General features: G+C 35.9%; 1 protein-coding gene across 2 annotated transcripts in view; it reads right to left on the bottom strand.

The window, feature by feature from the left end:
* The window catches only part of LOC101895719 (anion exchange protein 3), a 129110-nt gene extending 113439 nt beyond the window's left edge, over positions 1–15671 (bottom strand). Inside the window, exons 1-2 of one of the 2 annotated variants that reach the window (XM_059131904.1) lie at positions 15530–15671; positions 9230–9313 (exon numbers count right to left, since the gene is read on the bottom strand). The gene's annotated coding sequence lies outside the window, so the exon portion shown is untranslated. The remainder of the gene's footprint in view (positions 1–9229; positions 9314–15529) is intronic. The other variant, XM_059131907.1, reaches the window with a different exon arrangement.
* Between the last annotated feature and the right edge of the window lie 305 nt (positions 15672–15976).

Below are 15976 nucleotides of genomic sequence, written 5' to 3'. Positions count from 1 at the left end.
CAAAATTCGTATTTAGAATTCGTAATGGACGTCCAGGTCTTTGTATAGGCCCCATATATCAGTACTTCCATATATTCGGTATTTTGACGATTCTAGGGACAATATTCACCAAAATTGTTTGAAATTTCGTATTTGAAGTTCTTAATAGCTACTTCACCCTGAAAAATTGTCTATGCAGGTCCTGGTTTTCGTATAGCCGCGATATAACGGTACCTCCCTATATTCGATATTTTGATGATTTCAGCTACATTATTCAGCGGATTTTTTTTAAGTTTCGTATTTGAATATTTGGATGGCTTATGACAAAAGTTGCCTATGCAAGTCCATGTCTTCGTACAGACCACAATATAAGAGCTATATTCGGTAATTTTAAGATTTTAACAGAATTTTTAAGTTTTTTTTTTTTTTTTTTTTTTTTTGAATATTTCAAAATTCGTTGCAAATGGTGGAGGGTATTCAATGTTCCGCCCGGTCGTTTTTTCTATTTCATAATAATTATCTTAAATTAGGTATTTGGAGTTCGTAATAGGCATCGCCTTCGCTGGAAATTAATTGGTTGCAATGGACCATGTTTTTTCTACAGCCACCATACAACGGTACCTCCCAATATTAGGTATTTTGATGGTCTTAGCCACACTTTTCAGCAGAATTATTTATCATTCGAACTTCGGTGTTCGCAATGGGAATTTTAAAAATTATAGTGACTTTTTTAAATGATTTTTTCACATTTGGAAAGTTCCTTCGAAATGGTGGAGGATATTAAAAGTTCGGCCCGGCAGTACTTAGCTGCTTTTTATACCCCCAGCCAGAGGGTATATATCATAAATAACGATTTTAGACCCTAGGTCTTTTTGGAACAAAATCGTTTCCGGATATCTGGAGTTTGACTAAAGGTGTCTGTTCTTCTGTCTGGCTGACTATGAAAGGGAGTATAAGATTTGGTCCAAACTTGGTACATTGTAATGTTATTGTCAAATTTAGATCGACTTCGGATAAGGTTTATTCCGTACAATCCTTCTCGAGGAATCCTTAAAAAAGGCCAGTATACCTTCTAGGACAACTCTTCGGGTGCAATATGCAATGGAAAGCTTATGAAGAGTACTATCTATTGACATCATAAAATGCTATCCATAAAAAGTGTTGGATGATTGGACAGATTCCGGGGTATATGGTCATTTCTGGAGAAATCGTTTGAACGAGATAATTCCATTGGCCAATATGCCTTCCAGGACGATTCTTCCAGTCCAAGATGCACATCAATGGAAAGCTAATGAAGAGTGCTATCCATTGGCAAAATAAAAACTGTTGATCAATCAGACAGATTCCGAGGTATTTAGACATTTCTGGAGAAATCCTCCGAACCAGAATTGTCCTGGAAAGCATATTGGCCAATGGAATTATCCTGTTCAAAGGATTCCTCCAGAAATGGCCAAATACGGTATTTATCTTAATGAGCCTACATTGTGGATTTAGGAACAATATTTAGAAATCTAACAAACTTTTTGCAAAATCAGACTTATAATACCCCCAACACATAGTGTTGTAGGGTATAAAAAAATATCTCTCATATGAAGTGAGACGATATATTTCATTGGCCCCCTCCGTCTGGAACCCATCATCCCTCATATGTATTATCTGCCGACAAACCGACTGATACTTTCTAACTCGTTTCTTTGGAATTGTATTGCCACCTATATGTGTGTGAGCGAACGAGCGAATTGAGAATACAGAATCAATAATGTCATTCCATCAATATGGGCAGCATGAAGCTGCGCACAAAGAACTTGTCGCTCCATACCACACAGGTATTTGTGTTTCACAAGAAATCATGGCAGGTATTGTAAACTACATTCGGGTTATGGCAAATTATGGCTAAAAGCAACAATGGTTTTCAATGTCAAGAGTTCTTCACAGAACTGGCGAGATCATTCACTGTGGTCAAGAAAGTGATTTGTGATTACGATTTGAATGCCATGGCAAATGATTTGGCAACTCAAATAATGTAATTTTTGAATATTATCATGGTTATTTGTGGTTTGGCAGAAACTTCCAGCAATAAGAGAACATCGAAATCTAAATCAAATGATTTCATGTGAAGTGATGCTTTTACAGGTTATACGGTATGCGTTCAAATGAGCAACTCAATCGGATAACCGTTCAATAAATTACAAAATACTCAAATAGATTAGTTATTGTTTAGCCAATGTAAAAGCAACAAGTAAACAAGTAAGCAAAGGCTACAGTCGAGCGGGGCCGACCGTTGAATACCCTACAACACTATAATAAACGATACAGTTGATATAGGCGAGATACTCGAAAGAATTCCACAAGATGTTGTGACAAATAATAAAAGAAAACCATCAGGTTCCGTCCTCTAATTTTCGAATAATAGAAACTTGAACTAATTTGCTCATTTCCAATTTATAAGTAGATGTTGCACGTAAATGGTCTTCCTAGATCTGGAACCAATATTTCCCAAAGACCTATAATCTCTCAGAAGTGGCAAAAGATTAACATTTATTGTTGGTTTTTTACTGAAACGCATCTATATGAGATACAGACATTTGGCTATATTCTTCAACGAAATCATCGTTAACGAAATAGTCAGAAGTGCGTCTTTCCTGTATTCCACCCAAAACTGCTTGGCTTTTGTAATGTCCGGTAACCCCCATTCAAATGTGCGTGAGGATCGGGCGATAATTACGACCTGCAGAAAATCTTGCAGTTTTTTGGTCCATTTCAACCCCTAAATATATGGCGATCATCTCCAAAAAGAGTAGGCATCTATTCTGACCCTCATCTTATCCCCATGCAAAATTTCGTAAGGATCGGGCCATAAATACGATCTGTATATGATATCCTGATATCTCAACTACTTAGTTTTGTTAGCTATAGAAATATTACCAAATGTTTAATTCAAAATGAAAATATGCCAAAAATATGACAAAATTGAAAAAATATGAGACAATTTTACAAAATCAATATTTTCATCTTTAGAGAGATATTTTTATGCAATTTTTTTAGAGGTTTTGTCTTTCCTGCCAAGAGGCCATTCTGAATTAATGAGAACTGTCGAAATCAGTTCAGCCGTTCTCGACATATAAGAGATCTTTCATGCATATCTTCTTTGATAGACATATATATCGCACATATTTTGCTATATATCCGTTTTGATGGATGTTAACATCAATGTAAAGATCAGAAGTAACCTTGCCAAGGCTTTGTGATTTTGCCGGGATTTAAAATATTCGCGGTTTAATGAAAAATTTTGAATTTTTTCAACAACAAAGATATGGCCTATTTTACCCGCTAAATATTATCCGATGACCACACAAATTGGTAGGCTTCTTCCCCGCCCTAAACTCTAGCTACATGCGAAATTCCGCGTCGATTGGTCTATAATTGCGACCTGTATAGCTACTGCAAAATCCGACATTTTTTCAGTATTTGGTCCATTTCAACCCCTAAACATTTGGCGATCATCTCCAAAAGAAATAGGGTTCTATTCTGACCCCAGTCCCATCTCCATTCTAAATTTCGTGAAGATCGGGCCATAATTGCGACCTGTAGAGTGATTACAAATTAACATGGACAGACGGACAGACGGACAGACGGACAGACGGACGGACGGACATACATAGCTAGATCGACTCAACTCGGCGAGCTAGGAAGATCCATATATACTTTCCTATGTGGGAAATCAATATTTCGAGGTGTTACATAATTTTTGGCCCAATCAAACTTATAATACCCCCAACACATAGTGTTGTAGGGTATAAAAAGGCCAAAAGTCGGACTGGACCGACTATATGATATTCCTTCACCACTGTTCATATTTAGTACAGCTAAACGTAACAAATAAACGATTATATTGGGAAATCATGTGAAGTAGATCATATCAACTATGAACGTGTATTATGACCTTCTGAATATGTATTATGGCCTCAGAGCAGTTATAATTGAGAATAAGAGGAAGCCATTTATCGGATTTATATCGGATATTATGTGCGCTTTACGAAAACGTGGGCCTACAGGGTGAGATAGAAAAACTGAAACAAAGTCAAACGCCATAATTTTTATTATTGTTTTTTTTTTTTAATTTTATTGAATGAAAGCAAACCATTAAAGAAAGTCTTTAAGTCGACAATTAACGACAATTAAAGTCGACATTATAATATACAGGGTTGCCCATATTCGACGGACCCATCTGGCAACGCCATAACTTTTGACAGAGATATCACATCGCTTAATGACATACCGCGTTTGAAGCGTCAGTCCAAGCTGATTTTGATTAAATTTGCAAGAAGTCAATTGTAACCAGTAAGGAAAGCTCAAAAGTCGGGCGGGGCCGACTATATGATACCCTACACCACTATGCATATTTAGTAGAGCTCTCGTAAAAAGGTTTATACAGGGCATTTCAGAGCTCTATGAGATATTTGGTACAAAATCAAAATCTATCTAATTCTATCGTGCATTTTACGAACTATAGCTATCTCTGAACCGGGTTTCTCCAAATTTGACGTATTAGCTTCTAGACTGAATTCGGTCTTATGTACGAAAATTCAGGTGATTTGGGCTGATATTGGCCATTTGATGCACAATTAACACGAAATCGGATGAAGATATATATGGGAGGCATATCCAAATCGGAACAGATTTTAATAAAATTAAAATCAACTATTTTTGGGCTTTATCTGATATCTGGTACCAAATATCATTCCTGTGGAGTGCATATTACGAATGTGAGGAACTTAAAGACCAAATCGGATGAAAGATATATATGGCAGCTATAGCTATATCTGAACCGATTTTTACTAAAATTGGTGTACTTGCTTCTAAGCTGGTTTCGGTCGAATTTGCCAAAATTGATGCTATTACGGCCATTTGTTGGTCAATCACCCGAAATCGGATGAAGACATATATGGGAGCTATATCCAAATCTGAACCGATTTCGATAAAATTTAAAACAGCTATTCCTGTGCTCCATCTAATACCTGGTACCAAATATCATGGTTGTGGAGTGAATATTACGAATGTATGGGACTAAAACTCTAAATCGGATGAAACATATTTATGGTTGCAATATCTATATCTGAACAGATTTTCACTAAATTTGATATACTTGCTTCTAGGCTGAATTTGGTCCGATGTACTAAAATTCAGTCCATTTGGACTTATATCGGCCATTTGGTGCACAATTAACCCGAAATCGGATGAAGATATATATGGGAGCTATATCCAAATCTGAACCGATTTCGATAAAATTAAAAACAGCTATTTCTGGGCTGTATCTTATATCTGGTACCAAATATCATTCTTGTGGAGTGCATATTACGAATGTGAGAGGCTTAAACACCAAATCGGATGAAAGATATATATGGGAGCTATAGCTATATCTGAACCGATTTTCTCCAAATTTGATATACTTGCTTCTAGGCCGAACTCGGTTGGGTGAGCCAAACTTCAGGTAATTTGGACTGATAGTGGACATTTGGTGCACATTTAACCCGAAATCGGATGAAGATATATATGGGAGCTATAGCTGTTTCTGAACCGATTTTCTCCAAATTTGTTGTATTTGCTTTAAGGCTAATGTCGGTCACATGTGCCAAAATTCGGACCATTTGGGCTGATATTGGCCATTTGGTGGTCAATTAACCCGAAATCGGATGAAGATATATATGGGAGCTATATCCAAATCTGAACCGATTTCGATAAAATTTAAAACAGCTATTTCTGTGCTCCATCTAATACCTGGTACCAAATATCACGGTTGTGGAGTGCATAGTAGGAATGTGAGGGACTTAAAGATCAAATCGGATGAAAGATATATATGGGAGCTATAGCTATATCTGAACCGATTTTCTCCAAATTTGATATACTTGCTTCTAGGCCGAATTCGGTTGGGTGTGCCAAAATTCAGGTAATTTGGACTGATAGTGGATATTTGGTGCACATTTAACCCGAAATCGAATGAAGATATATATGGGAGCTATATCTAAATTTGATCCGATTCTCACCAATTTCAATAGGGTTCGTCCTTGGGCCAAAAAAATATTGTTTGGAAAATTTCATCTCAATCGGATAATAAATGCGACCTGCATTTTGTTCACAAGAATACATGGACAGACGGACGGACGGACGGACGGACAGACGGACTGACATGCATAAATCGACTCAGAAAGTGATTCTATGAAGGTTCTCAAAAGTAACTATGGGTCTATCTCGTTTCCTTCTCCATGTTACAAACAAATGCACAAAGACATAATACCCTTACCACTATGTGGTGTAGGGTATAAAAACTCAGCGTGCTTTTAAAACATTAAAAAATGTGAGAAGTGCGCCTTCTAAGAACACCATTAAGCGTTTATACGCAAAATTTTCGACTGGTAAGGCTCTTTCTAATCCGAAGAGGCCATATAAAAGTCGACCAAGGCGATTGGCCGAGATTATCGCTGCCGTACGATATATACAGGGTTGCCCATATTCGACGGACCTTTGGGCCCTTTGGCCCAGCTATATCCAAATCTGAAGCGATCTTGATAAATTCTGGTCATATTTCATATATTTTCCCAAATACAGTTATTACAGAGTGCATATTTCGTCTGTGAAGGACAGAAGTAAAAAATCGGATGAAGAATATATATGGGAGCTATAGCTATATCTGAACCGCTTTCGATCAAATTTAGCTTGATTATTATCAGGCCTATTTATATTACACGTTTGGTGTCATCTAGATCGGACAATAAATGCGACCTGTACTTTGTTTACAAATACATGGACAGATGGACGAACGGACATGGATAAATCTACTCAGAATGTAATTCTATACAGATCATCAAAAGGAACTATGGGTATATCTCGTTTCCTTTTGCCTGTTACAAACAAATGCTGGTGTAAGGTGTAAAAATGTTGGAAATAGCATCAAATTTTAGAATAAGTTTAGATTTGTTCGAAATGATCACCTTTGACACGAAGTATGGCCTTCATCACATGCTGCCCGAATGTTGCTCTGCGGCATTTTGGCCCATTCCCGGCGCAGCGCTTGCTTAAGGTGATCGACACTTTGGTATTTTTTAGTGCCAACCTTGCTTTCCAAAATACTCCAGAGACAATAGTCCAACGAATTGGTATCCGGAGATTTTGGTGGCCATTCTGGGCTGTAAATTAGGCGAGAAACCTCAATTTGTAACCATTCTTGGGTGGCGCGTGCTGAGTCTAGTTGGAATGTCCAAGGTCTGCGGCCAAAATGTTTGAGTGCCCAAGGCTTTAATACACCCTTCAGAATATTTTCGCGATAATATTCGGCATTTATTCTGATGTCGCGCTCGATTAATACGAGTGGAGAGAGACCATTGGCTGTTATGGCGGCCAACGGCATCGCCATTGTCGGCGCTTGAGTTCTGGTGGCCAACCGAAGGAGCACATTTTCAGATGACCTCTTTGGCAGGTAAACACGATCATTTTGTTTCTTTACAAACTGGTGGACAACGAATGTTTTTCCATCGGAGAAAACCAAATTCAGCAGTTCACTACTTTCGGCCAAGCGAAGCAACTCTTTAGCTCTTTTGACTCAATTTTCTTTCTGTTGCGGTGAAAGTTCTTGCACTTTTTGGAATTGCCATGGCTTTAACCCGAGCAATATGTTCAGCTCACGAGCCATTTTTCGGCCACAGCGACGCGGGTCAAGTCGCTTCTTTACTTTTCGAACCATTACTGCTGATGTTGCTGTTTTTTTTTTCTTCCACTTCCTTGACGTCGGGCTATGCTGCCAGTATCACGGAAACGAGCGATGAAAGGAGAAACAAAAGATTTATTCACATTTAAATGCTGGAGTGCTCTTACGATAGCCATTTGTGGTTTCCAGCCAAATATAAAGAAATTACACTATCACGCTTGAATTCCATCACGATAAACTTTTTTCTGGAAAATTCTCACCAAAATGCCTTTTTACGCTTGTAACAGCTGTCGAACGAGTGGCTTATAAATGACAGCAGTCTGAAATTGGTTGCAGTTTATTCATCTCACCCTGTATTTTCTTCCGGTATTTTCTTCAGATTTGGATATAGCTTCCATATATATCTTCATCCGATTTCACGTTTATTGTGCCTAAAAAGTGTAATATCAGCTGAAATAAGATGGATTTCGATGAATATCGGTTCAGCCACAAAATCCTCCGCAAAATGTAGTAGAAATCAATTCAGAGAAGGAGGATATTAATTATAACTATAGTCATCTGAACCCCATACAAACGTTTATTTGTTATGGGTAGCTCTACAAAATATGCAGCGGGGTTTACTGTATAATAAAGTCAACCCCGCCCGATTTTGGGCTTTCTTTACTGGTTAATATTTATAAATTCTTGGCTTTGGAGTAAAGTATAGTTGAATTTTATGACAAATAATTTGATCGAAAAAAAATCCTAGTATTATTATCGATGATATCCTGGGAAAATTGATCGCCACGCGAAATCTGTCGAATAGAGTTACTAAATTTTATTTCGTTATATACTTGTATAAAACCCCCATTGATAACGTTGCCATTTTTTAAGATAAGCTTTTTGCGTCGACCGATTATTTCCTTGCGACTGACTCAAAATATAATTTTATTCTATGAAAATTCAATGTGGATAACAATGGATTCTTATTAAACCCTGAATCATTGTATCTATGAGTGTAGTCACATCTACCGAATGTGAAGGGTATGAGTGTGTATCAATACCATGAATAGATAATAAATACACTTTAAAATGGGACTTTACATGTAGACCTGAGTTCATTAACCAGCTGATGGGACAATACTTATCGTCGCATTTTCTATGAAATCTGATATTTTGAAAAAAAGAAGTGGTAAACATTTTACAATTATATTTATCAATTCTATGCGTTTCTAGTATGTAGAGAACATCCTTGCATAGAACTATCTATATAGGTCTAAGTTTTGAGATAGTCCCCATGTAACTTTATCTCCAGATATGCGGAAAAAAACTTTACATCGAAATTATTTCAAGTTTGGTATCTGGAGTTCGTAATGAGTACTGCTTCCTATGAGAGAAAATTTTCTGCCCAGATCCGCTTCTATAAAGTATTGCGAAACGCCCATTAAATTGTTTCTAGATTTTTCAATAAAATTTTAAAATTATAGGTTAAAAGAGTTTATATTTTTTGATTTTCAGAATATATTTTGTATTAACAAAGGCTTAACTGTACTCGTTTAAATTACTCACCCTTTTGTTTTATCAGTTGTTGTTGTGATAATTGTTAGATTAATATTGAATGTGTGTATTCACTTCGATGGTCATAATAGCTACCTGCATAAATAAACAATTTGTTGTAATTAACAATAATTGTTTGGAGATATTTTTTTTAGGGAACACAATTTTGAGACTCAAAAAAAAAAAAAAAGAAACAAAAAGAAAGAGACGAATTAGAGACATCGCGATAATTGTGATATTTAAAGCACGCACACATGTATTTATTTTGGGTTTTTAAAATGTATCCAATTACGATGCGGATATATTTAACACGTTGGCTGAAAAATCCCAGTTACAAGAACACATCACTTTTGACGGGTTTATTGAGGTTGATGTTGTTGGTAAACTGTGACGACAATACGTCTACAATTGGTAATAAAATGTCTGATATCAAGAAATGTCCACATCACCAACCATTGGTATGTCGACTGAAGAAATTTTGTTAAATACGGCAATCTTAGTAAGACAGAATGTGCTTTCTATTATAGTTTCTTAACTAAGCATAGCATATGTGTGTACTGCATGAACATCTGACAAATTCTGCGAGACTAACCCATATTTTAATAACCTCCACCATGCCACAAATGGAATGACAAAGTTAATATACCTTGTATTAACTTTGTCATTCCATTTGTAACTCCTCGAAATACTTATGTCAGATCCAACAAAGTATATATATTCTTGATCTGCGTAAAATTCTAATTCGATTTAGCGATGTCCGCCAATCTATTTGTCTGTCCGTTATAATCACACAACCTTTCGAACGAATTGAGATAGAAGGTTAAAATTATGCACACATGTGTATTTTACCAGCATATGTGTCAGGTCGGTCCACGTTTTCGTATAGCCCCCATAAAACCGCAACTCCCAATATTCGGTATTTTGATGATTTTAGCCATATTATTTAGAGGAATTACTTCAAAATTTCGTATATGAAGATCTTAATGGGTACTACAACCTATGACAAAAAAATCACTTATGCAGGTCCACGTCTTTTTATAGCCCCTATTTTAGCGACATTATTTACCGAAATTCAATTTCAAATTTCGTTCTTAAAGTTCGTAGTGGGTACTACAGCCTTTTATAAAAAATTGAATATGCTGATAACGATGCCACCCGATATTCGATATTTTGATGACTTTAGCGGCATTTTCCACCGGAATTCTTTCAAATTTCGTATTTGAAGTTCGTAATGGATACTTCAACCTATGACAGAAAATTGTCTATGTAGGTCCACGTCTTCGTATATCACACATATAACGGTATTTTTCGGTATTTTACATTATTTAATGGAATTGCTTTAAATTTCGTATTTTAAAAGTCCTAATGGGTTCTACAATCAGAACATTGTATTTATAGGTCCATATTTTCGCATAGCCCCCATATAACGGTACCTCCCGATATTCGGCATTTTCATGATTTTTGCCACATTTGGCCACGGATTGCCTAAAAATTGGTATTTGTAGGTCATAATGGGTTCTAGCTCCGTGGAACACGCTTGAATTAAGATACTTCCTTATAATTTTTTTTCTATACCCAATGGTGGAGGGTATTAAAGATTTGAAGGGAAAATTACAACCTACAGACAATATATTTCAAGGAAGTTATTCTTATCTTGCTAAGACCTTAATCGGTATCTATTCTAAATATTTATGCAATGTCAAATATGCTTTAATGTTAACTCTTCAGGGTAATGATCGCTGCAGCAAAAACTCTTCAAGATATCAACATGAAATTGTGACACAATATCAGTTGAAAAATGTTTTTTTTTTTTGGTTATGAGTAATAAAGCAATATGCAAATATCATAGAAACCCATATCATTATAAAAAGACAAATTGTAGGAAATATCTATAATGAGATTGCAGACAATGTGGGCGATTATTTAAATTATAATGTTACAAAGACTAAGTTTATGAAACGGCCATTTATCAAGTCATCAAGAACAATAGGTCTGTCTGAACAATAATTCTTCCATTAAAAGTCGCTTAACTTATGTTTCAAACGTTTTAAAACATTCTCCAAATTGTTAAATTATAAAACGCCTAATGCGTTCGATAACTTAAAAAATTTCCAATATATATATATATATATATATTAAAATTTTTATCGCAAGCGATTTTTTCAATTTGACTTATAATATTGAAGTGTACATTTTTTGTAATATTTTTTCACCTTACAACACAGGTTATTATATACATCCCATTAAAATTGTTAAAATTTTTTCTTTACTCGCTGTCATTTACTGAACTTTTGGGTTATCGTAGAACATTTTGTACAAAATGTTGGGCTATCGTAAACAAAATAGTGGGCTAGTATTGAGAACAACTTTTGTCGCTCAACTTGTTTCGCAAAGAGTGACCAATTGTTGTTGAGTTGCAAATTTTAATTTTGCTTGAGATTTCTTTATCCCTATTGTTTTTACTGGTTTTAAAAACTCACAATTTATTTGTTTACAAAACAATCGATTATTTGGACAGCTGATGATACTGAAATAACCTTTCTGAGCAATTTTCTTCTCTAAGAATTTGCAGATTCTGAGTAACACAACTCAGGAATTTTGGGTAAACATAAAAAATTATAGTAAATAAAAATTACTTATTATTTTTATTTTTAGTAAGATTCTTCGTTATACATTCCACCTTCAAAAGGAGGGTAAATTAACTTTGTCATTCCGTTTGTAACATCCCTAAATATTCGTCGTAAACCCCATAAAGCATATATATTCATGATCAGCATAGAATTCTATGTCGATTAAACGATGTCCGTCTGTCTGTTGAAATCATGATGTAGCTCAGAAAAAAATTTATTGTGTCTAAGATGGTTGGTATTGAAAGATATATCGGTCCATGTTTTGGTATAGCCCCCATATTCGGTATTTTAATGATTTTCACCACATTTTTTCACGGATTAGTCCAGAAATTGGTATTTGTAGTACGTAATGGGTTCTAGCTCCTGTGGCGGGACATAGTATGTATAGGTCTATGTTTTCGTATAGCCCCAATTATTGATACCTCTGCATATTCAGCATTTTGATGATTTTTGCCACGTTTCTCCACGGATTTGTTTAGAAATTGGTATTTGTAGGTCATAATGGGTTCTAGACGCGGTGGCGAAACATAGTCTATATAGATTCTCGATTTGGTATAGCCCCCATATAACGGTACCTCCCGACATTCGGTGTTTTGATGATTTTTGCCACACTTTTCCACTTATTTGTCCCCCCCGGTGGCGGGACGTAGTATGTATTGGTCCACGTTTTCGTACAGCCCCACATATTGGTACCTCCGGATATTCAGCATTTAAATGATTTTTGGCCCATTTTCCACGGATTTGTTTAAAAATTGGTATTTGTAGTTCATAAATGGTTCTAGCTCCGTGGCAGAACATTGAATATTTAGGTCCACGTTTTCCTATAGCCCAAATATAACCATATCCACCGATATTCGGTATTTTGATAATCCTAGTCACATTTATGCACGAAATTGTTTCGAGTTTGGTATTTGAGAAAATCCTTAAGAAGATTTGGTATTTAAGAAGATCCTTGAAGTATAAAATTGTCTATAGATGTTCCCGTATTGGTATGGACCCCATATAACAGCCTCACGCACTTTATGGTTTTTTTTTTTTTTGCAAAGTTTAACAGCGCTATCCAAACGATCGTACCGGTAATTGTGGTTTAAACTGGAACACGTTTGAATTCAGATACTTTTATATATGTTTCCTTTACCCAATGGTGGAAAGCCTACGACAGGAGATTGCCTGTGCAGGTCCACGTCTTCGTATAGCCCCCATATAACGGTACCTCTCGAAATTCGGTATGTTGATGATTTTAGCGACATTATTCACCAGAATTTATGCACGAAATTGTTTCGAGTTTGGTATTTGAGAAAATCCTTAAGAAGATTTGGTATTTAAGAAGATCCTTGAAGTATAAAATTGTCTATAGATGTTCCCGTATTGGTATGGACCCCATATAACAGCCTCACGCACTTTATGTTTTTTTTTTTTTTTGCAAAGTTTAACAGCGCTATCCAAACGATCGTACCGGTAATTGTGGTTTAAACTGGAACACGTTTGAATTCAGATACTTTTATATATGTTTCCTTTACCCAATGGTGGAAAGCCTACGACAGGAGATTGCCTGTGCAGGTCCACGTCTTCGTATAGCCCCCATATAACGGTACCTCTCGAAATTCGGTATGTTGATGATTTTAGCGACATTATTCACCAGAATTGTTTCAAATTTGGTATTAGAAGTTCGTAATGGATACTACGGCCTAAGACAGAAAATTGTCTGTGCAGGTCCACGTCTTCGTATAGTCCCCATATAACGGTACCTCCCGATATACGGTATTTTGGTGATTTTAGCGACATTATTCACCAGAATTGTTTCAATTTTGGTATTTGAAGTTCGTAATGGATACTACATCCTAAGACAGAAAATGAGCCATGTAGGTACACGTCTTCGTATAGCCCCCATATAACGGTACCTCCCGATATTGGGTATTTTGATGATTTTAGCGACATTATTTACCGGAACTATTTCAAATTTGGTATTTGAAGTTCGTAATAGATACTACAGCCTAAGACAGAAAATTATCTTTGCAGGTCCACGTCTTCGTATAGCCCCCATATAACGGAACCCCCGGTATTCGCTATTTTGATAATTTTAGCGACATTATTTACCGGAATTATTTCAAATTTTGTATTTGAAGTTCGTAATGGATACTACAGCCTAAGACAGAAAATTGTCTGTGCAGGTCCACGTCTTAGTATAGCCCCCATATAACGGTACCTCCCGATATTCGGTATTTTGATGATTTTAGCTACATTATTTACCGTGTTTTTAGTTTCGCATTTGAATATTGTAATGGCTTATGACAAAAGTTACCTATGCAGGCCCTAATATAATATAACAGTTACATTCGGTATTTTTAACATTTTAACAGAATTTTTAACAGATTTTATTGTTTTTGGGAATTGCAAAATTCGTTCCAAATGGTGGAGGGTATTCAAAGTTTGGCCCGGCCGAACTTGCAGCTTTTTTACTTGTTTTTGTTTAGAAGACCAAGAATGATTTTTTTTCTTTCGTAGAAAAATAAAGAAAAGTGTACAAAGGTGACATTTAGAAATGCAAACAGAAAACATATGCCGCTAACCATAAAACAGCTGATCGAAGCAGCCACATAACGAAATTGCTTAATTTAAAGGAAGACTTTTCTCCATTAATTCTCGGCACACTATTGTCATAATTTCTCTCACATATCACTCTCTTTTTGTGTATTTTTGCACAAAAAGGCAACGGCCAGTAAACTTTTTAACAATTGTAACAAAATATCGTTTAAAAAAAGCTACACATATTAGGTCTGTCTGTTTATTTTCCCTGCCAGAATTCTCAAGCAACATCTTTCTCAGAGAGTAAGGTAGTTTTATTCTCTTTGTAGGCAGGTTTTTCCCCGTTCTCTATTTCCGGGATTTTCTAGCCCCATATCTCTCCCCATATCTTTAATTATAGTTTTCGTTAAATAAACAATTCCAAGAGCCACCGACTACTAGCCAAGACAAATGACGATTGGCATCAGAGACGACAGACGGCAACATTTACAGAAAAAAACTTTCCACTCGTTAAGATTCACTGCGAATTGTGGTGATTGGTTTTTGTTCTTTTTTTTTTTTGGTTTGGATCAATTTGTTTGTTTTGTTATTTTTGTTTGTTGCTCGAGGCAAATATGTGTATGTATGTATGTAAATTAGTACGAATGTATTGGTATTTTGTTTTTTTTTTTTTTTTTTTGGGTAATCTGTTGAAGTTAATGATGATGATCACCGATCTGCGAAATTATTGTTGATGTGTCAAATTTATGCCCCCCGTAAGCAGTGGCTTTGGGTATTTTTAAAATATTAACTTGAAATTTTTAGCTATTCCACAGTTCTTCCTGCGTTTCGCGCAAAAATAAATTACAGCAAAATATTTTTCTTTTATTTTTGTATTCGTTCTTTTTTAAGCTTCAAGAAAAATAAACCAGCTTGCGGTTGTTCTTCTTATAAACAAACAACATTCGTAAACAATATTGTTAACCGTCCGGGTGATATTCGCAAGCCAAAGACGTTGTGAAATAGAAACCAAGCGAAATATAACAACAACACTGCGCCGTCATACACGAAAATGAAAATTGAAACACATTTCAACGCAACACACACTGATCGAGAACTTTGAGCGTAAAGGGTAGAACACAAAAAATAAAAACGATGATTAACCAAAAAAACGTACGATAAATCTTTGGACATGTGTATCGAACCGTGGAGGGAGAAAAGATCCAAATAACAACAGCAACAACAACAAAAAAAAACTTGAACTTGATCGTAACGTGTCGCGTGTATTGGCTGTTGCCGTTTTCACGTTTCTCACACTAATGATTTACAGTTTCTCTGCTCAGCACGTTTTAAACGAAATCAAGAAAAGTACCAACAAAATAACAACAACTACAACGTTCAAAATCATCTACGTCATCATACAGTCGTACATGCAGAGTATGACATACTCACACTCTTGATGTCTCCCATTATGTTTGAGCTGCGACTGGACGAGCAAATACTGCTCAGAGATGGGAATGTAGGCCCTACTGTACATTATTTAGTACCATTTGGCTCGTTCCAGTTGTTCAGTTGGTCCATTTTCTTACACCAAGATATGTAACGAAGAGTTTTTGGGAATATT

Source organism: Musca domestica, unplaced genomic scaffold (assembly GCF_030504385.1).
Source record: "Musca domestica strain aabys unplaced genomic scaffold, Musca_domestica.polishedcontigs.V.1.1 9, whole genome shotgun sequence".
Taxonomy (NCBI): Eukaryota; Metazoa; Arthropoda; class Insecta; order Diptera; family Muscidae; genus Musca; species Musca domestica.
This window is presented reverse-complemented; position numbering and strand designations above follow the sequence as displayed.